At 48.2% G+C, this 25,464-nt stretch overlaps 1 long non-coding RNA gene across 1 annotated transcript; it reads right to left on the bottom strand.

Annotated features, from left to right (window-relative positions):
* Positions 1-14,578: 14,578 nt before the first annotated feature.
* Positions 14,579-25,131, bottom strand: LOC135818877 (uncharacterized). The gene is made up of 3 exons (XR_010553798.1): positions 25,095-25,131; positions 22,435-22,809; positions 14,579-14,736 (listed from the first exon to the last, which is right to left on the bottom strand). It is a non-coding gene; the product is annotated as an uncharacterized LOC135818877 (long non-coding RNA).
* Between the last annotated feature and the right edge of the window lie 333 nt (positions 25,132-25,464).

Genomic DNA, 25,464 nt, shown 5'->3' with positions numbered 1-25,464 from the left:
CCCGTGTCTAACCCCCAAGACAAAGTGAGCATAGTACTTGCCATCATTTTGCTGGCCAAATTTAAAAAACAAAACAGTAATGATAAACGCGATCAATAAGACAAGCTGAATCAACATGTGTGTATAGTTTATTCATGAAATGTAAAACGGTGGAGACAATGTGAAATAAAACGATAAAAATAGAAAGAAATAATGTCACCGGACCAGGCAATCTTCAACGTGTGCTGTGCGTTGGCTCGGTGAACACGCTTTTGCATGAATAAAGTATACTCAAATGTCGATTCACCTTGTCTTATTGATCGCGGTTATCTAAATATTGTCTCCTCGCCGTTTGTTAAACCTATTGAGCCCGGGCCTATTGAAAACCTCTGCCACGCAGCAACATTTTTAAATTCACTATATGTGAGCAAACTTGATTTCAAACGATTCTTTAATGTATCCTGAGCACATAACTGTTTTTGTTTTGGAAATACAACAAAATTTGCAAAAGTTATGACCCGTTTTCAGAAAGGTAGTTAAATGCGAATTTGATATTTTGAAATGTATGCACGCGCCTGTAACTCCAGTTCAAACTTACGGAGCGACTCGCATTTTTGACTGTACTCGTACATCCTAGGAGTCCTCTGTGCAGCGGTACAGCTCGACGCCACGCCACGGCAGAAGTGCGGAATCGATGTAGTTCCGTACTGACTCGTGACGTTCTAGAACGTCACAACGTCACGCGTGTCACAGTGGCAGTGGTCATGACGTGTCAGAACATCACTCGTGCTTGAAAGGTTAAGTAATGATAAAGTCGGATGTTGAGCCAATAGTAACATGAAAAGAGAAAAGTATCTGTAAGTCAGTCATAACTAGTAACTTATACGTCATTTTCTCTTTACAACATAGACAAAGTAAAAAGCATTTTGACCGCCGCTTTTGCCAGGGCATGTGGGTATGCAACGTACCTCTACAGGAAAGCCCATCATGAGAAAACCCTGGATTGCAAGTACATTTGTATGACCCAGTCGTGTTTGTGCAGTGAGCACCGCCGCTGCAGACACGCGTCTCTGCGCTGCATTCGTCAATTGCTGTGCAAAAGAGAAACATGAAACACCAACAGCAGAGGGGCAGTCTATTCAATGGGAATGCAGGAAGTGCGAGTGATGCAGCGACACCGATGGCCATAGAATTTCACAAGGCACTGGTCAGAGTACTAGTTTGTCGACTTGCCAAGGTAGGGCGCTTAGCCAGGGTATTGTGACAGGATAGGATACAGTAAAACCTGTGACTAGCGACCACCCCTTGGTGCCAGCAAAAGCGGTCTTTAGTAGCAGGTGGTCTTTAGTTAGAGGTTTGCACCGCGCGGCCATATATGGACCCCATTATATAATATCATTATGTATATCAAAATCCAGCTAATACAATTCCCCAAGACCTGCGCAATGCCATTCTTATTTCAGGTCAAACAACACTTGGAGAGAAAGACGGAGAGATAAAGAGAGACAGAGAGAGAGAGACAGAGAGAGAGAGACAGAGAGAAGATTAATTTTTTTTCCGGACATCAAATGCACCTCCTACTTCTGAAGCCAGGAGTCAAACGTTCCCTGTGGAAGTTTCGTTTTGTGCTGGGCTTCAAATTTGTTCATGCAATCAATCGTACCGACTGTCCTTGTTGCGACTTCTCGATTGCTTGAACGCGATTCTCCAGCATCAGGACCTTGCGGTGCTGCTTTGTTTCTGGATTCCTTGATGCCATCGTCGATTCGTCTGTATGACTGGGGTGACAGAGCCGCTCAGTCTTCGTTTCTCCTCCGAGTAGTAACATCGATCAGAGAGCGCTTTCGATACGCTCCCCAAGACGTTTCCTATCATGTTTATTCTTGACAGCGCCAGTTGAAATTCTGACAGGTGTAGTGAAGTCCACACCGACTCCACAGTCAAAAATGACCTGCGTTCATTTCTTCAGCTGTAGTATCGAAAGATGCATTTCAGGACCACGGAAAATCATCAAAATTTCAAGAAGGAGCTTCCAGCAACATTTTATTTCCTACATCGCGGTCCCTAGTTACGGGTCAAAAATCGTCTTTGGGACAAGAAAAGGCTGTCAATGTTCGCGTTCAGCAGGTAGTCGCTAGTCACAGTGCATTTTGAATGTGAGACCGCTCGTGCCTGGCGAAGTGGTCGGTAGTACCAGGCTGGTCGCTAGTCACGGTGGTCTTTAGTTACAGGGTTTACTGTACAATGATGCAACAGAGCACATAGTTACGACAGTTCAGCCATAGCCTGTGGCCACACTCACAGGGAAATACATGTATGACATAGAGGCTTTTTACATTGCCAAGCTACAGCCTAAGCTTTGTAGACAGAAGGTTTTTGTTAGGAAACAAGTGCTGTTTTGACTTCCCGTCTCCCTGTTATAGTTCTTGAACTCTTTGGCGCAACTCACACCATCAATCAGCCTGTGTATGTTTCATCAAAAATTTCCGCCCATATGCCGCATAAATTGACATTATTGTGCTTCGTCACGTTATCACCATGTAGTGATTTGAGTAGTGATGGTACCAAAACCCTCATCACATTGACAACTGACTTTGTCTTGCTGGATAATGATGCGTTCACACACCAAACAGCAACCGGACAGTCTCTTTGGTTTATAGCTCAAAGCTATGGGAGTTATAATTAGAAGATACGATGGAAGACTTGGTTGGTAGAGGAATAGTTGAGTAGTCCACAAAGGACGAAACAGCTCTGTCTGCAGATTGAGTATTTTGCTCCTGCTCTTGTACCAGTTGAGCACTCTCATGTGGGGTAGTGCGTTTGCTGATTGCGCTATGCAGAGCTCACTGACTTGTCAGTTTGAGCACTCTGGCAAGGTACGCTCAGGCCTGGTTTTAATCTGGCTTTGGAAAATTTTATTTTTCATTGCTATCAGGTTCGGCTTCATTTCCTCTGCGGTGCTGTGCTGATGAGTCCACAAAGGAGGAAACAGTTCTGTCCGCAGATTGAATAGTAGAGGTGATGTGGGCAACCGCAGATACCGCAGAGTAGATTTCTAGCACCCAGCACCTAGCGGAGGGAGGGAGAGAGAGAGAGAAAGAGAGATAGAGGACGAATCTAGCCCAAATCACTGGCTTTTATTCAGGGCAAAGCTACAAGGCGATCAGTGATTGGCTGGCCAGATCTCACGAGGATGACGCTTTCCCTCCAAAAGGAGAGGAGTTCACAGTACGCGAAGCACTGCAGACCCTCTACGCCGTACAACGCGAGAAGAGGCACCACTCTTGCTCAACTAGCAAGGGTATGAGCTCTCTTGCAGGACAAAGCGTGGTCCCCTCAATCTAAACAGTATAGTGAGTACAACGCTGGTGACTGTACTGAAGGTGTCGTTGTACGACAACACTTGGTGATCTCTGCCACAAGTTGCAAGCCATGATTGCTAAACTAACGAAAGCGCCAAATCCTTCGCAGAACTAGTCATGGTTCTTACAGAAATCTACAATATTTCGGAGTCCAGCTTTTGACTTGCTGGAGCACAATTCATGGTCCTTTTCATGACGAGTCTGACCCCGGTCATGACTAGTAAAATTGAAAGAAGTTGAAGAATTTGCAAACTCAGATGCCATTGACACCAATTAGGCCTTACCTCTCTGGCAAAAGACAGTATATCTTGTATCACAATGGTGGTCACTCCACTTCCCGGAATTTTGACTCAACATGGCTAAACAGTATGCTGATTTAGCCCGATTAGTACCAGGTTGCCCTGCAAAGTTTGTCCAAGAAATATTTTGCCCCTCATTATCCCGCCACGGCGTAGATTGGAATTTTCCATAAGCTCCAATCCACAAATTAGTTGCTGGGTAAAAACTGCGCAGGCAATCATTCTCATTTTGATTTTGGGGCAAGGCAAGTGTACTCCCTGGCAGCACACTTATGCAGTAAGATTCTGCTTCAGTAAAACTCCTTAACTCTGTAGTCGGCATATACTCAATATGTCGCACAGTTGCACAAACTTTCAGCACTGAGGAAATACAACAAAAGTGAAAGAACAGACGTCAATTGCACATACCCCAAGATATACCGTAGCAGAAAACGGGAGTGATGATAGCAAAGAAGCTAAACCCACCCGTAGTAGCCTTTTCATCGTTAGCCATAGGCTGGAGATCATTCATGAGAAAGAGAGAAACTCCGCCACAACCAAGAGATTAGTTGGTGCACCAGCAAAAATGGAGGAAGGGGGCTGCCGGTGGAAGACATGCCTATCTCATACTGGTCTTTGTGCTTAGGCTGAATTAAGGTTTTTTGTCTCATTTCACCAATATGGAGCACTATGTTTCTAGTCAGGTATTTGATAGCAATAGTCACTGCATACAATACCAGTAATACACACAGATAGTCTGATCACAGACGTGACAGAAGTCACGGAAAGTCACAGAACGCCACAAACAAGTCTTTTAGGTATAGCACTCTTATGGCCACTAAGTCTCTGTTGTTGTATACTTTTTTTTATACAAGAAGTGGGAATCAAATCAGGCATATGCCTAATACCAATGGACCCACTGTGGAAAAATGTAAAGCAGGTTTGTCACTCATGGTACTACCAGTACGACCATGGTCGTACAACTTTTCGTCCAGGATGGTCAGCCCAATTCATCCAAAAAAGCATTAAAAAATCAAGGATCTTCGGAGTAAACATCACAACTATCATTGCAAGGAACACGACAATTGGTTTAGACTTGATGCCTAGCTCCCAGGACTTCATGCGCCTATCCATTGCGATCGGCGGTTGGAGTCACGGGTAGAGATAACCGGACAATGGATTCCTCACGGACGTATTAACTCAGCGGCAAAATTGAGGGAAACAGCACTGGCGCCGCTAACCGGGTCCAGAAGTAAAAATTCCTAAGAACCATATGAGCCGCGGCACGACAAAATGGTGCTTATGGCAAGCGACATCAAACTGCGAAAAACTCGTCTGAAAGTTGAGAAAGCAATATTTGAGAGTGCACATTTTCTTTTTGAATTTGATCAGTTTCGTTGCGACTTATGAAGCTTTTTGAATGCGGTTTTTTTGCAACAGAAGCAGTGAGAATTCAGCCATTGCGCTGTGTCCGTAACTCAGTTTGTGAAATTTTTGCCATAAGCACCCTTTTGTCATGGTGCGGTTCATATTAGAATGGCGACCTACGTGGCCAAGAGACGCTACAGGGATATTGGCTACAACATAATTCTATTTTTTCCACAACGATACCTTCCTCTGGCTCCACTACCAATGCGACCCAACAATGTTGAAACAGCTCTGACGAAAGTCTCCCCGCCCGACCAACACACACTCACACACACACACACACACACACACACACACACACACACACACACACACACACACACACACACACACACACACACACACACACACACACACACACACACACACACACACACACACACACACACACACACACACACACACACACACACACACACACACACACACTACTACTACTACTACTACTATAGCATGACTGCCCATTGGGCAATGTCACCCCCGGAGGGGGCCAGAGTTTGGAGTGCACCGTCATTGGCAGGACTTCTGGTGCCTCGTCAAATCACACACACACACACACACACACACACACACACACACACACACACACACACACACACACACACACACACACACACACACACACACACACACAAACTACTACTACTACTACTACTACTATAGCATGACTGCCCATTGGGCAATGTCACCCCCGGAGGGGGCCAGAGTTTGGAGTGCACCGTCATTGGCAGGACTTCTGGTGCCTCGTCAAATCTTGCTGTCGTCGGAAACGTTTCGGGCAATGCATGCAGATCAGCGGCAGTGATTCCCTATCGGCTGCAGCAAGACGTTTTCCACGGTTGCAGTTATGGCGGTTAAGACCAGCCCGGGACTTGAAGCAGCGATTGCAGCGTTGACAATGCTGGAAGCAGCAACTAGCGAGAGACGCCGTCAATGCCGTATCTGCATGTTCAGGGAGTGCAGGCTGGCAGCGATGAACTGCAAGCCCACCCTTACTACGGAACCATCGGCAGCAACTGACGCACTGTGCTGAACCACGCTGTTGGTGGACGGGAAGTTGGCGCTCAGCCAAACACTTGTGCCGTGCCTTGTCTTGAGGACGAGAGAAAGCCCGGTTGCAAGATGAGCAGAGTACGGATTTCTCTACTGCCCGAGGAGGCTGAAAAACCAGAACCTGCTCTCGCCAAGCTGACCGGTCTTGTGCCCAATCAAACCAGTTTGGAATGGACTTCGTGTCCGTAGCCACAACGTCTCTCCACCTACGCCTGGGACCGCAGAAGGGGCGCGCAGCCAACAAACGACCAAACAACAGCTGCAATGGGACACGGTCCTCCGACATCCGAGCCACATGACCAAGCCACTCTAAACGACGATGGCGCATCTTAACAGAGAGTGGCACTGGGTCACCCCAGTGACGACGTAACTGCGCAGTGATGCGATCGGATTGCTGCTGACTGCGAGGGATGGCTAATATTGTGCGGATGCAGCGATGATTGAAGGCATCCAAACGTCTACTATCAGCTTTCAAGGGCGTCCAGCACTCACTGCCGTACAGCAAAATGGACAAGACACAGGCCACATATATATATATATATACATTATAGCTTTCGCTTACTGACTAATGACAGCGAGCGATCCGACAAGACTGGAAGAAGAGCTCCAAAGGCTTTGGAAGCGTTAGCTATGCGGCGACTGACGTCAGTAGAGGAGCGGGCATCCGGTGTCACGACGGACCCCAGATAAATGAAGGATGGAACGTGCTCCACAGTATCACCGTTGACGTTCATATCGGCTCTATCAGGCATGTTGACTTGGCTACCTGCCACTAGAAATTTCGTTTTAGCAGCGTTGACGCAGAGGCCAAAGGAAGAGGCAACCGTGCAGAATGTTTCAAGGCACTTCTCAGCACCAGGGCGGTCTTCAGCGAGCAAGACTGCGTCATCTGCGTACTCAATGTCGTTGATGATTGCGCCAGTAGACTGGCGAGCGGGCTTAGAGAAAAGGTTGCCATTGATGCTAAATTGGATGGGGATGCCAGGTGGATGGTCGCTGTCCTGCATCACTTGTGCCCACCGCTCAAGCACAACACCGAAGTACAGATTAAAAAGTACTGGGGCCATCACACAGCCTTGACGGAGGCCATTGTTGACCGCAAACGACTCGGTAGTGCTGGCACCGACGCGCACAGCTGCCTGCATGCTCTCGTGGAACGATTGGATTAGATTGAGGAGCCCTTCAGGAATGCCTAGCCTCCCCAATGCTAGCCAGAGTGCTTGGCGTGGTACGGAATCATATGCTTTCTTCAGGTCTACGAAGACACAGAACAGCTTCTGACGGTGCTCGTACGATTTCTCGATGAGCTGGCGAATGGAAAAGATGGCATCAGCGCAGCCGCGACCAGGGCGAAAGCCACACTGGGATTCTGGAAGTTCTTGTTCCGCGACAAGTTGGAGACGGTCCTGAATGAGACGGCCACAAACCTTGCCAGCGACATCTAGGAGGGCAATGCCGCGCCAGTTGTTGCAGTTGGTCAAGTCACCCTTTTTGGGAATCGGGACGAGTTGGGCATCCCGCCAATCCTGAGGAACCGTTCCGTTGGTCCATGCAGTGTGAATAACATCAAGCAGAGCCTCAAGCAATGGTGTACCACCAGCTTTAAGCAGTTCAGGTGCAATTCCAGATGAGCCAGGAGCCTTGCAATTAGCCAGCTGGCGTATAGCCATAGTGAGGTCCTCTAGCGAGGGAAGTTGGCCGAGTGACTCATCAACTTCACGCTGCTCAATGTGGTCAAAGATGGTAGCATCGAAGGTGCTGCGAACGTTCAATAGACGGGCAAAATGCTGCAGCCAGCATTTCTCTTGCCCCTCCTGGGAGCTACAGATAACTCCGTCACTGTCACGGATGGATGGGATGGAGATAGGTGATAATCCCGAATAGCACTTCTGTATATCACGGATTGCAGACCATGCGTGCTTGCCACTAAACCGACTTGACTCAACCACATTAGCTTTACGTCCAATCCACTCACTCTTTGCATTAAACGGCAGCTCTGCACTTGCCACGAGCCTCGACAAAGCGACGCCTGTCAGCGTCAGAACCAGAGGCGAGCCATTTGCGATGTAAGGCATTGCGGCTATCCAGCATAGGTGCAAGAACACCAGCACACGCTTCAAACCAATCAGGCTGGCGACGACGTGGACGGCCAAGATGCTTCTCAGCGCTGGTGACGATAGCAGATTTGACGGCAGACCATTTGTCCTCAACGCAGCCTTCATGATTCCAGGATCGTAACTCTGACGCAACAGACGTCGCATATTGCTCACGAGTTTTACAGGTTGCAGCTCTCTGCGCTTCCGTCATGCAGGAGTGTTTGACAAGTTGTTGCAAATCAAACTTAACAGGTGTTTTTGCACGCTTGTGGCAAGCAGATGAACGGATGCGGTATGTAAGACACACAAGGTTGTGCTCTGTACTACACTCAGCTCCCCTGATGACATGGCAATCCGTGCAGTTGGACAGGTCTTGTTCCCGGACCATTGCATAGTCGATGCAGTGCCACCGCTGCGAGCGGGGATGTTGCCAGGTACACTTGTGGATGTTACGTTTCATGAACCAGGTGTTGCACACAGTAAGGCTGTTGCACGCTAAAAACTGGAGAAGCTCAGCGCCAGCCTCATTGACAGTGCCAACACCATGTGGGCCACGTGTTCCATACCAGCCATCGTCACAGATTTCAGCTCCAACTCTAGCGTTGAAGTCTCCCAAGATTATCAAGGAGTCCTGGGTTGGTACGGACAGAATAACTTCCTGAAGAGAGTCAAAGAAATCGTTCTTTGCATCGCGACTGGACCGGAAAGTCGGTGCGTAGCACACCACGACGTGGACCCAAATGTCACCGAACTTTAGCTTGCAGCGTGCGACACGCGATGAGACAGCAGACCACTGATTTCCCCCTGCTACGAACGCTTGCTGTGCGCGTCCGCGTAGTACGACTCCAACTCCTTCGCCTCGTTTGAAATCGTTCGTTGGGATGGCGCGACCTGACGTGAGAACAATTGCATCCTCGACACGGAATATATCTTTACCAAACCACTTCGACTCCTGGAATCCAGCCACTTCTATTTCGTACCGACGAAGTTCACTGACAACGATGTTGACTTTCTTGTCTTCCACGACGCGCTTTCCACGAGCAGCAGTTGAAACCAGGCCATCGATGTTCACTAAAGTCCTGACGTTCCACGAAGCAAATTTGACAAGAGCACCAGCTGGGCGCCTCCGACGGGTGCCTCCAAACTCTGGCTGCTTTGAAGCTGAAACTCTACATATCTGAGGGGTAGCTAGCCCACTGCGGATGAAGGACTACGGACGACGCGACAGTTACAATATCAAATTCAAATAATTGTCCTGTAAGTCACGTCGTTGGATCCGCTGCCCTAAATTCGAAAGGTCTACACTTGACACGCCAGGGGCTCTCCTAGCAAGCTAGGAGAGCCCTGAGTGTACCTACGCTGCTTCGGAGGCTCTAACTAGTCTCAGCAAATAGAAAAATTCCGGAGCTAGAAAAATTCAAACTGTCCCCCAAGAAGACAGTCAACACACACACACACACACACACACACACACACTACTACTACTGTAATAGGTGTATGTATGCTACGACTTGAATACTCACTATTTGTATTTCCCGCTCGTTTCCCTTGGCAATGAGCCACTCACACAGAAGAGCGCATGCTCCAGGTTCTGTTCTGTTCTAGCAAGAGTAGATAAACAAGAGTGTGCAACTCCGGATCTCTCCTGCACAATCTGCAGATACCCCGCGCCCACGGCGGAATTTTTTGTTTACGTCACCTTTTTTCAGAGAAACGCGGCTTTGCCGCAGAGCAGTGTGAGAGCACGTGCTGGGCACCGACCTTGTAGTGTAAAGCCCAGCCAAGTGCACGAGGGAAAACTCTCCAAAAGGCTCGCAGCGCGTGCGTCATCGAAAAGATTACGTCAACAAAAAATTCCGCCGTGGGCCAATCCATCCGGAGTTGCACACTCTTGTTTATCTACTCTTGGTTCTAGTCTAGTCTTGAGTTGTCGTTGTCCTGTTCTCCTTCTGTCTACACTCTTATCGAATACTTCTATAAACTATCCAATCATATAAACCCTTGTGTTCCGGTGTGAGGGGCATCATTAGCCGGGAGCAGCTAACACTGGTGGCAGCGGAAAACGTCCACCACTACATCGCTGGCGGAGTATGTACGCCTTCGGAGATCGCCGACTATGAAGAACCACGAAGGCCCACGCAAGTGAAACCATATCCTCATCCACTCTCTTCGTCAATATTTTCCTATCTGCATTGTGTTTCTTTCTGCTCGTCGTTTTCTTGTTGCATGCATTGTTTACCATGGTTTACAGTCCATAGGTCAAGCATTGGCGCCAACCTGTCTGGCCAAACATTTTCGGAACATTTTCTGTGTCCGTGTTTTGTGCATACTGGCTGCTGTCTAGTGTCTTGTTAGGATATCTGCTAGCTGGGTAGTAGAGTCTAGCTACACTGTGTCCGTAGAGTAGTTGCCTATTTGGAATTGTCTCTGCCAAATTTAGTTGTTTGCCGCTACGCACGATAGGTTACGTAATAGATTGAGATCGATCGATAGTCGATCGAGTCCACGGGAAATTTTTGCAGATAATTTTTTTCGAAAATTCAAAAATACAAAAACAATTTTTTTTCACAATGGGCCGTTCAGCGAAATCCAAGAGACAAGAAAAGCTAGAGCGTAGCTTCGCTGAAGCTGGCTGTGACATGAGCATTGCTGAAGAGCGCGAGAGTTCGCCGGTACAAGGGTTGTCCCATCGTTTTCGTTTGCCGGACACAGACACACCACATGCACGTCCACTGCCGAAGCCAGTCTTGCTTCCTGAGACATTCGGAAATCAGCCAGGCCAAGATTTCACCACGTACATGAGGCATTTCGTCCACACATGCGAGCTGAGTGGGTACGACGACGACCAAAAGCTACGGCTACTACCTGCTCGCCTTGTTGGTACAGCTCATGAGATGTTCACCGAAATTCTAACTCACACGCCTGACATGAACTTTTCCGACACAGTCGAGGCTCTGCATGTCCGTCTTGAGCCGCCCCAGCAAGCATTGATGCACGAGGCCAGTCTTCGCCAGCGAGTGAAGCTGGCGAGTGAAACTCAGCACGGGTATGCCACGGAACTTCGTCGGCTCGCTCGTCGAGCCTACCCAGGACAACAAGGTGCACTGCTTGATTCAATGCACACACACACACACACACACACACACACACACACACACACACACACACACACACAACTACTACTACTATTGACAGCTGCCAGAAATGACCACGCCGCTCCCCAAAGGGAGGTACTGTCAGAGAGGTTAGGGGAGAGGTAGGCAGTGCTTCAAATGGCGCTCCAGGTCCTGTCGCCTCCGAAACTGGCGTTGATTACAGACTCGGCAATGATGTTCAAAGTGCTGGCGATCAGTCACTGTAGGGCGCTTCGGGCGGGGTCCACAGCGATGGCGCTTGAGGCCAGCAGTAGACTTGAAAGTACGCTGGCAGGCAGTAAACACCGGGACCTCGGCAACAGGAGGAGCATCACTAGGCGGTCGGTCGTCACAGTTGTCACTCTCTTGGCACTTATGCACTGGAAGCCCACCCCTGCTCCGGAGCCATCTACTGCAGGCAGGACACTGCACCGACCCAGGCTGCTGTGGTACGGGGAGCTGTCGGACTGCTGTGCACTTGTGCCGGGCCATGTCGGCGTGCCGACGAAACAGGCGGCCGCAAATGTGGCACACGATCGTCTTCGGGGCAGGCTCCTTCACCCCCGCTGCTGCCGACACTATGTCACGCCACTCTCCGCGATCGTTGGCCGATTGGAACCAATTGTGCACACCGGCCACAGTCAGATCAGCCTGGACAACGTCCTTCCAGCCACACACACACACACACACACACACACACACACACACACACACACACACACACACACACACACACACACACACACACACACACACACACACACACACACACACACACACACACACACACACACACACACACACACACACACACACACACACACACACACACACACACACACACACACACACACACACACACACACACACACACACACACACACACACACACACACACACACACACACACACACACACACACACACACACACACACACACACACACACACACACACACACACACACACACACACACACACCTGTCCTGTCCTGTAGAGCCACTGCCACAGGGGTCACGTGGGCCCCGGAGGGGCATCAGAGAGGAAGATGGAGCACGCAGCCTGATGACGCCGGAGATGGTGGGGCAAACGGAACCGGCGAGAACACACGCATACATGGTTGAACGAATTACGCTGCTGGGCAGTCGGGCGCGGGCCAGTCCTCGAGCACCGGTGACGACCGCAGCCTTGCACAGACCGAAAGCAGCGGGCACACACAGCACAGTGCGCAGCACAGCAGGCATCTTGCACATAGACTTGCCGGGGCTCGGGAGGCTGAGGCTGAGGTGCGGAACAGCGGTGAACAGCTAGACCACCCTTGCTGCGAAACCAACGCCCACAATCTCCACAGTGGCAAGCCCCTCGCTGCTCAGCAATCGGCTTTGCCCGCTCAACCACACATTTGTGGCGAGCACAATCTCCAGGGCGCGAGAATGACCGATTGCAATCCGCACATACCACTGGGTCAGGCTGAGGCACATTCTCCACAGGCTCGGCGTACATAGTCCGCCAGTCAGCACGGGACTCACAGGCGATAGGGTACCATTCCTTGGTGAGGCCACGAACTCTTACACACACGCACGCACGCACGCACGCACGCACGCACGCACGCACGCACACACCATTGGACCATTGACCATTGGACGCCCATCGCCAGAGGCGATGATAGCGATGCTACAGCAGAAGCCATAGCAACTTGTGCTGGGATTGCACCATTCAACAGCTTGCAAGGCTGAAGAATTGACCACCACTATTCAGCCTGGTCTACACCACACAGCTTTGAAGTGGCTTTTTTTCTGGCCAGTGAATCCCTACTTTTTGGTCTTTTTTTCTTCTTTTTTCCCGCACACACATCACACCACATACTCCGGCATGCACTGGCTGTTGGTAACCACCCAGGAGAATGAAAGAAAAGTCAGGAAGAGTCTGAGAAAGAGAAGAAAGACGTGTGTGACCATAATCGTCGGGAATCGAACCCGCAGCCTATCGATTGGAAATCGCTGCACATACCACTGCACCATATGGGACACACACACACACACACACACACACACACACACACACACACAAACACACACACACACACACACACACACACATGCACATACACAAATACATGCACATATGCAAACATGCACACACACACACATATATATATACACATATGCACATGCACACACGTACACACACGCACACACACACACACACACACACACACACATACACACACACACACACACACACACACACACTGTCCTGTCCTGTCCTGTTGACCCACTGCCGTAAAGGTTACGTGGTCCCACTACAGGAGGAGGGAGAGGAGCATACACGCCAGTGCCGCATCAAGACTCTGCACAGCCAAAGTGCCCGGGAGCAATGCTGACACAGTAGTGAAAACTTGGTACGTTCTTCCATTGTTGGGCGGACCTGGCGAGGTCTACAGAAAGCGGGCTGGCTAGCGATTGAGTTGGGCTGACGTTTGTGGACAGCGAGTCCTCCTATGCTACAACACCATTTCCCACAATCTGCATATCGACATGCACCACAGTGCTATTGCGCTGGATTGCGACGCTCCGCTGTGCACTTTGGCGCTTTAAAGGTCGCTTGGTCTAGAGCAGACCTTACCACAGACGGAGCACTGAACAGGGACTGCTGCGGCCAGTTTCTTATCCTGGTCTGTGAATATTGAATCCATTTGTGAAATCCAGGCAGAAGAGCCAACAAAAGGCATCTCTTAAAATATTTTGAATATTCTTTTTTGAACGTATAGGAGTAAAGAACAAGTACGCAAGCGCAGCACATTTTCGACGAGCATCAGCCATTTCTCTTGGCAAGCGCCTATTCAAAACAGTCAGAAATATCAATATTTACGCCTTGATCCTTGAAGGGTGGTGGCGTTCCTACGGATGCGGAAACTAACTGAAATTTTTAAAAATTTCATAAAATTTAATATTATTTTTATTTTTCCCACACGTATGTATAGAGTGAGGTTCTCAATCCATGCTTTTGCTGTAGCTCTATACGTTGCTGTATTTTGGGACATTTTTCCATTATTCCCTGTATTTACCCATGATTAGAAGGGAACGAAAAACGTTCGGTTATTATATTGGCTAACTTGACTGTGTGGATTGCGTCGGTGCTGACACTTTTCTTTCGAAATTGGATACGCCTCCAATTTTGTCCTTAAATATTATGGTAAAAAGTATTAATTCAGTGCAGAAAGATACTGGGCTCACCTTCTTTGCAATAAGAACTCCACTTGTTTCCACCCCTGCATCTCATAGGCAGGGTACCAGCTAGACGGTATCGATGGGTACAGTCGATTGTTGCTCTATTGAAGGTATCACCAACATATGCGAAATTTCTGAAGCTGGCATTTGCTGTAGGGGGATCGCAATATGTATACTCTGCAGAAGAAGGTACACAGAGCATTCAGAGCTCACACAAGACAAGCCATTCTGAATATATTGTTCCATTGTTCTATTGTTCTGTTGCCAGGGTTACCGCCAATCAGGGACCTTTCTTTGTGTGCACTATTTCTCAACATACGAATGCTGAAAGGGGTGGCGATCCCTCACAAGTTATGCAATTAACAGTCAGAAGTGGTACAACAGTTGTTCAGAGGTGGCATTGAAGAAATAGCTAATGCTGATTGTGGTGTATTGGAACTCATGCGAAGTCTATACAGGTCCTCCCTCATTATAACGAGTCTGGTTAGTACATATTGATAAACCCCGATAGTAAATAGAAATCTGAAATCCCCTGGCGAAACGTGGTCTATACAACTGTATAGGAAGAGTTATGTTGGAGATTTTCAATTATCTTATAACGAGTTGAAGCATCGATAATTTATGTTGTATCGAGGGTAGCTCCGGTAAGTACGAAGTAGTGCCTATTTCACCTTTCGTTGTAAGTCCTGCTACAAGATTAGTCTCGTTATAAGATAACTTTTTCGATGGCCCAGAGATTATCTACTAACGAGGGAAGACCTGTACCATGATCATTTTTGTGAAAAGTATGTCTTCTTCTCTTTTATCTCGGATAATGAGCCAGTAATTAGTGTAAATTAACCCACATGCATGCATGCATGCACACAACAAAACTTATGAATTATGCAAGAATTATGCAATAAACCAGAAGAGATATCTCTTCACAAGTAGGAAAATAAATGTGTACGTATTTTTCGGAGTATAGTGCGCACCCCCAATCTTCATTGAGGGTGCGCACTTCAATCTTCATTGAAGTACATGCATTTCATATTCGGAGCATAGTGCGCACCTGCGATTTAGGGCCTAAAATAGCACGTCTAAAGTGCGCACAATACTCCGAAAAATACGGTAGGTGCCCGGCAACAACAATCGGGCAAGTCACAGCAATGTACGTATTGCAACTTCAATGAGACACATACACAGTTGACCACCCATGCCTCAAACCGGCGAGTCAACTACATGGTGGCCCGGCAACTTCAAACGGGTCCAACGGGGGAAGGAAAGCGCACTAGTTTCGTCATCATCCAGTAACTTTCGGCATTCTCTGTTGCCGTGATGCGTAGCTCATGCTCTTTTTCGTTGCGCTTTCCTTCCCCTCTTGGACCTTTCCGAACCTGAACCTTCCAAGTTGGAAGGTTGTTGGTTTGCGCCTTGGAGAAGTGTTGGAGCTAGGTGTCAGGTCGCCGAATGTCTCAGTACTCCTTGTCAGTTTTGTGCCATTTTGTCGCACTCGCTGACTGTATAAGATCTGGTTACGTTGGTGGACAGTTAGTCATAACTCGTAACATTTTGTCCTTCTTCTTTTCACAATTTTTATTATTATCATCCGCCATTTTCGGAAAAAAATATTTTTTATTCATGTGTCGCGTGACGAACCCGTGACAAACATGTGCATGCGTGGGCTATCTAAGCTTTGCTGCTCAAAGCCGTCATATAAAAGAAGAAAACACAAGGAAATGAGTTATGAAGCAACTAGCCATGACTGTAACAAGATAATTAGCAGCCGATAAGTGCGATAACATGGCACAAAACTGACAGCCTACTGAGAGATTCAACGACCTGAGAACTAGCTCTAACAAATCTTCAGTGCAAAACGAACAGCCGTCCACCTGGGAAGGTTTATGATTGGGTAACGACTTCCTCGTGTTCTCCCTCTCGTGTGAGGCTACCCGACGGCTCATCATAACAAAGTTCGGGACGTTCTGGTAGCCATCTTGAGGGATGTTGCGCCGGACGTGGAGATCGAACCAATACTGTTGCCTTTCGCTGGGGAGCAGCTGGCAGGCAAGACAGCCAATCGCGCTGAGGAGGCTAGGCTGGACACCAGGGTTTGTGGGTTTTGGACGCAGCAGCAGGATGCCTTTTTCAATATACGGGTTACACACCCAAGGTCGGACCTGCTGTCGTGCCAGCAAATCACCAACCGGTTCCAGAAGAATGGGAGGCAGAAGCATCGCAGCTACAGTGAGCGGATCACACAGATCGACCGTGGGTCTTTCACACCTCTGATGTTCACAACTAATGGCATGCTCGGCAAGGAATGCTCCATCTTCCTGAAGGCCTTGGTGTGCCAGATTATGAAGAAGAATAGTGATTTAGCATATTCTGTCGTTGTAAGCCAGTTGCGATGCCGCCTTTCATTTTGTTTGCTTCGGTGGTGCATCACCTGCCTGCGAGTCTCTCGGACATCATACCGGTCGCATCGATACAGTTTTGTGAATGATTGCAGGATGAGATGACAACAGCAGGACCAGGGGCACGAGATAGCAAAGACTGGACCATCGGCTCAGTTGACACACGGCACAACTGATGCTCTGCCTCCGCTAGCTGACCAGATATGCCAACTGCCAAACCACCAGATTTCACGGGCAGGGACAACAATTTCCTAAGGTCACCCTTAACCCTTTACCTTCTGACCAAAATTCCCAGGCAGTTCCAAATGCGATATTTCTCACCTCATTTTGAGAATATCTTTGGTTCTAATCAACCAATTTTCACAATCTTGGGCATTCTGGAAAGCTCTCCACGAGCTGCGTACAATGAGCTCAAACTGGACACTACTGAGATCACATATCCAACGCCAGGGTGCTTCAAATACTCCCCACCGCTGGGTATCCGAGAAAATCCTCTCCTCGTCAGCCATTTCTCACTCCTTCATCGTAAACATTTCAAATTTGTTTGCTTGAGTTTCTTTTTATGCTGCCCACGCGCTCAAAACATGCCCAGGTGACTCAGCATGTCAGGAGAGGGGAAATCCCCAGCTCAAGGCCAGTCACTCAGAAAAAAATCGACTTTTGCCGTGGCTGAAATGTCGAGCGCGATATCTTTGAATTGCGGCATCGCAGCTCTTTGCCGATTGTTGCAATTCAAAGCTAGGCTCTTTGGCTTCTTCCTGCATATTTAGTTTTTGAGATTCCGTTAGGAATTGATCATGTGAGTTACGCAAGTTTTAGTGCATGCATGTCCATCGACCAAATTCGGTCGATTCATGTACACACAGAAGATAACGGGTTAACAGGCAGAGTGTGACCTGTTAAAGCAGGGAGAAGACTCCGGACAATGACCGTCTCCTGGGGCCCAAACAATTGGGGGTCGGCAGCAATAACTCTCTGGAGGAAAGTCCACCTTGACTGAAGGGATGAGTTTAACAGGTGATAAGCAGCCTGGGGCTGCGTCATGGTAACTGTGGACAAGCGTTGAATGAGGCCAGCACAAATCTCCATACGCTCACGAACAAAATTGTCACAAAAGCCTTGAGTGCCGACGGCTTCTCCAAGATATCGAACGCCGTCTGTGCGAACCGAAACACCGGTCCCGGTAAAAGCCTCCTTGGCACGAAAAGCTAGATTGGGCTTTGCCGGGAGAACGGTCTTTTTCGGGTTAAGATAATACCCATACTTTGGACCGACATCGGATATCACCTGGCAGTACGACAGCAACGCCGGTACCTTGTTTGCAGCAGTGTCATCATCTGTGTACCACACTTGTCCCGCAGAGGGGCAGACCTCCTGCAGATGCCGAACGAGGGGAATCAAGGCAAAAGCGTAAAAGGCCATCGCTAATGGGTTGCCTTGACAAATACCCTCTCTCGTCTGGATGACTTCACCACCGTCCCGAAGAAGTGGGATGTCGCTTTGCTACGTGTTGATGAACACACGTCCGGCAGCAGGACATTTCCGGGGAATATTGTGCAATGCCACAGCCTTGTTCACTGCGTTGAATGCATTTGAGGCATCGATAAGTAGAACGGCGTCAGTGCTCTCCCGGCCGTACAGACTGGACAAAGCCTGCATTCCCACCTCGCATGCAGAAGGAACTCCCGCACAGAGTAGGAGCTTCAGGCGAAATTACTGGTCAGTCGGCGACACGCATTTTTCACCAAAAAATTGCATTTCAGCTGCTGGGAGAGTATGCGTGTACTCGAGTCTCATCCTCAGCATGTTTTTTTCTTCTTTTTTCAGCTCCAATAGCTGTATTTTCATTGCAAAGCCATCCTCGATTGTTGTGTTCGTTGTTCAAACGAAGTGGACATTCAATCACGAAGGCAGAGGACATAGGAGCCTAATTGGAGTTTCTCGTGGCATAGGACGCCCCCATAGAGACACTTTGCGATTTTCGGAATATAAAATACCGTACGCACGATGCTGAGATCAATTTGTGCGATATCAAATTGTTTGTGATCTACCACATCGAGCAGAACGGGATCCAAACACAAGCTTACCGACGGCTAGGCTGCCGACCTGACTGGACAAATGATCCTGGCTTCACCAGACGCCAGAAGTCGGACACCATGTCCTTTGCCGCGACGTCCATCTCCAAAAAGAACTCCATCTTTGTCGTGAAAAGACTTGAAATATATAGTATTCAACCGAGATTCGCGGTCTCACCCTTTCTCAGATCGAATCATTCTTGTTGTTGTAGCAGTTGCAGGGCAGATCCCCGCCACTGCTTCAACAGGGGTTTGCTTCACAGCATGTCTGGAACAAGCCATATCGAGGTTGCAAGCCACCCCTCTCAGCAAGAAATTCGAAATTTCAATGGTGGAAGATATACTATGAAGAGAATTTCAAAAAGTCTGGTTCACGGAGCGATCGCTCAACCTACGTTATTCAAACTTTGCAGGATGGTTCAGACCTACATGCTAGGCATGGAACCACAGGGGTTGATGTCATAGCTGGCACACAGAGTCGCACACACAGCAGATTCGTGTGCACAGATACTAAATTAGAGGACGTCGTCATCTTCTTCCCGCTGGTCTCAAATGCACTATGACGTGCTATTTCGAAGGACGAGGAGCAGTGAAAGCTGTCACATCAATGTCAATGACTGACATACCGTATTTTTCCGGTTATAAGTCGACCTTTTATGACTGAAAATAGCAGAAGAAAAGGTGGGGGTCGACTTACAACCGGGATTCGACTTATAACCGGGAATTATTGGTATCTTCCAAAAATAACCTGCACTGAATACACGAGTGCACCATGTGTATGCATTTTTGCCAAGTTTATTTGCCTTTTTCAAGGATTGGGGTGTTTCAGAATCCAATGAGGAGTGTTCATGTGATTTGTTCATGTGTTAGTAGCAGGGTGCAGTTAGCAGTGCTTCGTTGGGCAAAAACTTAAAAAACATAATTAAGACCTCCAGATACGGGGGTCGACCTATAACCGGGGTCGACTTATAACCGGTAAAATACGGTAATCGCTTTCCCGACTATGCACCAAAAAAATCGCCAATGGCGATTGCCCTCACACCTGGATGCTTATCCAGAGGGATTAGGGGGTGATTATATGTGCAGCTCCAGCCCGGGCTGGTCGACAGGCGGGCCAGCCCGCCTGCAACGGGATCCCGGGGTTATACACAAATCCACACAAAACCTGTGGTGCGTTAACATGGCAAGCGGGCTGGCCCGACAAGGCGGGTACCCGCCTCGAGGCACCCGGGATCCCGGCTAGGCGGGCCAGAAAAAGCACATATAAACAGACCAGCCCGGGCCAGAGTTGTATTATTATGGTATCGACACTGCGTTCATACTACAAAATAGGTACTTTTACCTCTTGAGGGAAGTTATAAAGAGGATTCCCGATATTGTCTTGAAAATCTAGGAAGCTTTTTGTACAGCAACAAGAAGGACGTGCAATGAGCACTGCTTATTTGTCGACATGCATGATTTACATTAAAATGGAAGGGGAACTACTTGCAAAATACTTTGATATGGACAGCTAAAAATATGAAAAACAGGAAAAAGAAACGAGGTGATACAACACACCAAACATGTGTCACAGCGCGAAAAGAAATCAGCAGAAGAATACATTGTGTGAGAAAAAAAGTTTTTATGTTTATAACCTGAGTATGGCTTGCAGCCCTGCGTCTCAGCCCGGGGCAGCACATTACAGTCGTAGTGTGTTTGCTGCATACTCACAACGGGCTGGCGTGTGCTCAGCGCATATAAACTCATTGCGGGCTGGCGACCAGCCCGGCCTTGCACATGTAAACACTCTTGGCGGGCTGTCCCACTCGCTCCAGCCCGGGCTGGAGTTGCACATATAAAAGGCCCCTAAGTCGAGCGGCCAAAAATGCCCGGAGATGTTTCGACTCGAGAACCTGAGTACATAAGCACTTAGCAGCATGAGCTAGAGCTGAGCATAAAGCATTGGACGGTTCATTGAATATGGAGACCATGCGTCGCCAAGCAGCTAAAACAAGGCCTGAGGGACCTGCCGTGCCTTTCATCGCCATGCATGACTTCCGGATATGGGCTGCTGTTATGTCTTCATAGAGCACACTCTCCGGAACTATCAGTTTGTCATCCAACAGAACACTTTCATCACCGTCGACAGGATCCGGGTGCTTTCCCTCAGGACATCGAGAACCGATCTAAGTCGAGCGGCCACCACCATTGTCTTCTAGATAATGGGTAGCTGTACCAATTCTCTCGCCATACACAATCTTGGCAAACTCAACGCCCTCCAGCTTCGTCCGAGATTGAGTACGCTTGTATGCGACTGAAGGAAAATGAGCTTGGATACAGCATGCCTCGCGGAGCAAAGCTGTCAAATTGCCTGATTTTCACAAGGTTAGGCACTTGCAAAGAAACTCCTTGTTGTCAGCGGCAGAGGATGTGCTAAATGGATGCTGCAAAAGCAAATGGCCCGCACCAACCACAGCCGACCACGCAAATGCTCTGGCCTCAGATCCGTTGCTAAACAGACAGATTAACCGAGCCAATTCAGCCACGAAATGTCCACCATCGTCGCCAAATGGTACATTAAATGTATTCCTTTTCCATTTGATCACCTCGGCATAGGCACTATCCATAAGCTGGGTGATGTCGCCATCCGGCAATGACCATAAACCAAGTTCATTTTCTCCACCATCAAACTGTGCGTTACCCGTGGGCACAACCTGCTCCACCCTCAGAGCGCGGCCCGCACCCACAGAATCCGATGTTGATGTAGAGATGGAGACGGGAGCATCGGCAACATGCACGCGTGACTGCGAGGAAGTGTCCACGTGGTCGCCACCAACAGCACTCGACGAGCAAGATTCGAACTAAAGCGCAAAGCGGAGATCAAAGTATTTTGATCCAAGTCCAACAACAATGAGCTTGAGCCTACGGTAACTGTGGAAACAGAGGAGCTGTAGCGAAAAGTTTGAATTGAAGAGGGCCAGAGAGGGTTATTATTTTCGCCACTAAAACGAACCCAGTTCTATTGCCAAGAAATTTATACCGTACTTCCGCACACATAAGCGTATGTGCTTACGTTCGGACATAATGGCTCACACATGACGGGTTTACGTGGCTCTAGTAAAAAGAAAAAGAAAAAAAGCACACCCCTCAATTATAGGCGCATGTGCTTATATTGCTGAAATACCCCTGAGCTGAATACACTTGACCACTAAGCATAGTGATAACACCATTCAATAGGACACAGACAAACCTGTATTGTGCATAGAAGTGCATGTGCTTCTACCCGGACATGTCTACACAGCAAAAAGCTGTTTTGCAGCAAATTTTCGCCTATAAGCACATGTGCTTATATGTGGGGAAGTACGGTATTACTGGAAAGGAAAACTTCTAAGTTAAAACAGATACGAGGAGAAAATTAAACCACGTACCAGCGCAAACGGTGCGGTGATGCTCTCTTTCATTACGGATATCAGCCTGAGTTGCTCCCCGATAGAATACGCCTACTTTTTCTCCTTGACTGGTTGCGGGTTTAGGCCTCCAAATAAAAACACCTTCAATCAAAGTATTGGCCTTCGATGCAGCACTAGTAGGCCAACCATCAAGCATATGGACTAAGCAATGACCGGTGATTAAATCCCCATCATATGACCGTAGTGTAGGCAAGTCCATTCCCCATGACTCACATAGCCGAAGTCCTGCAGTAGAATTCATGACTCGGCCATAACCTTTCGGATAGTGAAGTGTCAGGTTTTTGCAGTGATCAGGATTGGAGTACTGAACAACACCTGGACCTGGACCAGGACCTGCAGAAAATACGCACGACAAAGAATCTCACTGTCACCATTATGCCGGGCGGATGGGACTGATACATGTCAATGAAGGGCTTATTTTCAGGGGAAGTACCTTAAAATTCCGTTAGTAAGCCCCGGGCGTATACTTTGCAGAGCGTCAAAAGCCAGGCGTATATTTGGGCATGGGCTCGTTTAGGGCATGGGCGTTATTTCGGACGCAATCTGCAGAAGATCAATCTATCAGCAACCCACTAGTTTCAGCGAAGGTAAGCGCGACATGTTTTGCTACATGTTGTAGCAGTTTGCTACATTCCAACGGAACAGCGCTGTCCTGGCGCGCCGTGACAGTGTTGAGTTCTGCACTGTGCTGCGTGCAGTTGGATGGCACGCACTCAATCTACGACTGCTCTACAGTTTGTACGCGAACGCACGCTCGAGCGCTGGTCATTTTGAGTCCACTTTACGCCCTGGGCTTATTTCTGGCATGGGCGCTAAAACAGACTTGAAGTGCACACCGCCTAAAACTGGGCTTATTATCGGACATGGTCGTTATTTAGGGTGGGCTTATTTACGGAATTTTACGGTATACCCTAAAATCAAATTTTCACCAGTTGTAGTCTTCGGGTTGCTGAGTCGAATGGTCTTGGTCCGAGGAAGCTGAGACGCTCATTTCCTCCTTTATTTCTAATAGAACTCGCGCACTTCCACCGAAACTGGGTGACTGCGCCCTACTAGATAGGGATTTGTATGCAAAAGTCACTAAAAACGCCGTTTCATTCTTATTAAAAGCACGGACGACCGCGTTTGGTCCATATGTTGTAGTCTTTTGGCCACTGGGTGGACTGGTTTTAGTCCGAAAAGGCTGCGATGCAGCGTTCGGCCCTTATTCCCAATCGAACACGGTTGAGTAAGCGGTCACGTGCGTAAAGGGAGTCGTAAGAGGCTTTTACGACTCCTTGGTTCAAAGGTTCAACTCGAGTGACAGGAACAGGCCCAAACAGGCTGTAAATTGTAGCCTGAGGGCATGTTGACCAGGTGACTGGTGTACGCATATAAGCACGTGACCGCCTACTCAACCGTGTTCGATTGGGAATAAGGGCCGAACGCTGCATTGCAGCCTTCTCGGACCAAAACCAGTCGACTCAGCGGTCCAAAGACTGCAACATCTGGACCAATCGCGGTCATCCGTGCTAGTAGGGTGCAGTCACCCAGTTTCGGTGGAAGCGCCAGTTCGATTGGGAATAAAGGAGGAAGGAAGTGTCTCAGCTTCCTCGGACCAAGACCATTAGACTCAGCACCCCGAAGCCTACAACTGGTGAAAATTTGATTTTAGGGTATACTTCCCCTGTTATCCAGTTCCAAGGACTCCATGATGTTATCCGAAAAATAAATTCAGATGGAGAGCCAAGGTTTAATTTATACAAAAGAGAAAGACCAAGGAACTACAAGTTACGCTATACTGTCCACTAACACCACCAGTTACTAAACAATCAGCTCATGCGATAACATTGCACGACACTAACCGACGGTACTGACGTTCTACAACTAACTGGCTGATTTTTTAGTAACTGGTGGTGTTAGTGAACAGTATAGCGTAACTTGTAGTTCCTTGGTCTTTCTCTTTTGTATAGATAAATAAATTTGCTAAATTAATATGCGAAAGCATCATGTCAGTAAGTTGCTCGGCGTCAATCGCCACAAACAAATCATGACCACAAGGTGAGGGCATGGACAAGAGTGACTCTTGGAGTGGTCAGAAAGAACACTCATGTTGCCAGTTTTAATCAAAGTTTGCATTAATATGAAGAAGAGGTTGGTGCGACTTCGGCGATAGTAGGGGAAGAGTGTGTTGCTCCCTCCATGGAAGCCTTGCATTAATAATGTATAAAAAGGAGAAGGACAACATGGAATGAGATATGACTAACTGTCCATCAACGCAACAAGAGCAGATACAGTCAGCAAGTGTGATAACTAGGGCTGAAACGATTGTACCGATTACTCGGTATTTACTCGTTAGAAAAGATACCGAGCGAGTATTTTTACTCGCTATCGGCTTGAAATGAGTACATATTTTGATGATGAGTGTGTAAATATTACTATTATTCGTCCACTGGCGGCTCGCGTGTGGGGCCCTTCTGCAGTGATGTACAGTCAGTGCAGTCATGTTAGTTGACACGCATGACATGGCTTTGCCATCGTGTAGGTTGCCTTTGTAACAGCACAATCGGAGGGAGCAAATTGCACACCTGTTCCTTAGCAGATATCAAACATCCAATTACAATCTCAAGGAAGCTTACTTTGTGAAGGCATTGTCGTTGTAGGCGGGTTAGCTAAGCATAGATGCAAGCGATAAAGAAAAAACAGCAACAAAAAAACTACATCAGGCAAGATCAGATGGATGTCCGATGGTGTCGCCGTGCGACTACCCTGATCTAATAATACCCATGCCAGTTGCACTACAAACAATCCACTCATGACATCTTGCTCTAAAAGGCGAGCTGCCTGCAAACTTGAATCCATACAAGATTCTTGTGACAAGAACCTTGAGAACACGGGGTCAATCTTGGTGATCAGAAACGAGGCTGATTAGGAACGCGCATGCCTAATTTATACAGGCCAAGATCGCGAAATGCCTAATGACCGTACCATACTGCGCATGCCTATAGC

The sequence above is a fragment of the Sycon ciliatum genome, chromosome 6 (assembly GCF_964019385.1).
Source record: "Sycon ciliatum chromosome 6, ocSycCili1.1, whole genome shotgun sequence".
Classification (NCBI taxonomy): Eukaryota; Metazoa; Porifera; class Calcarea; order Leucosolenida; family Sycettidae; genus Sycon; species Sycon ciliatum.
The sequence above is the reverse complement of the archived record's forward strand: the minus strand, read 5'-3'. Positions and strand labels throughout refer to the sequence as shown.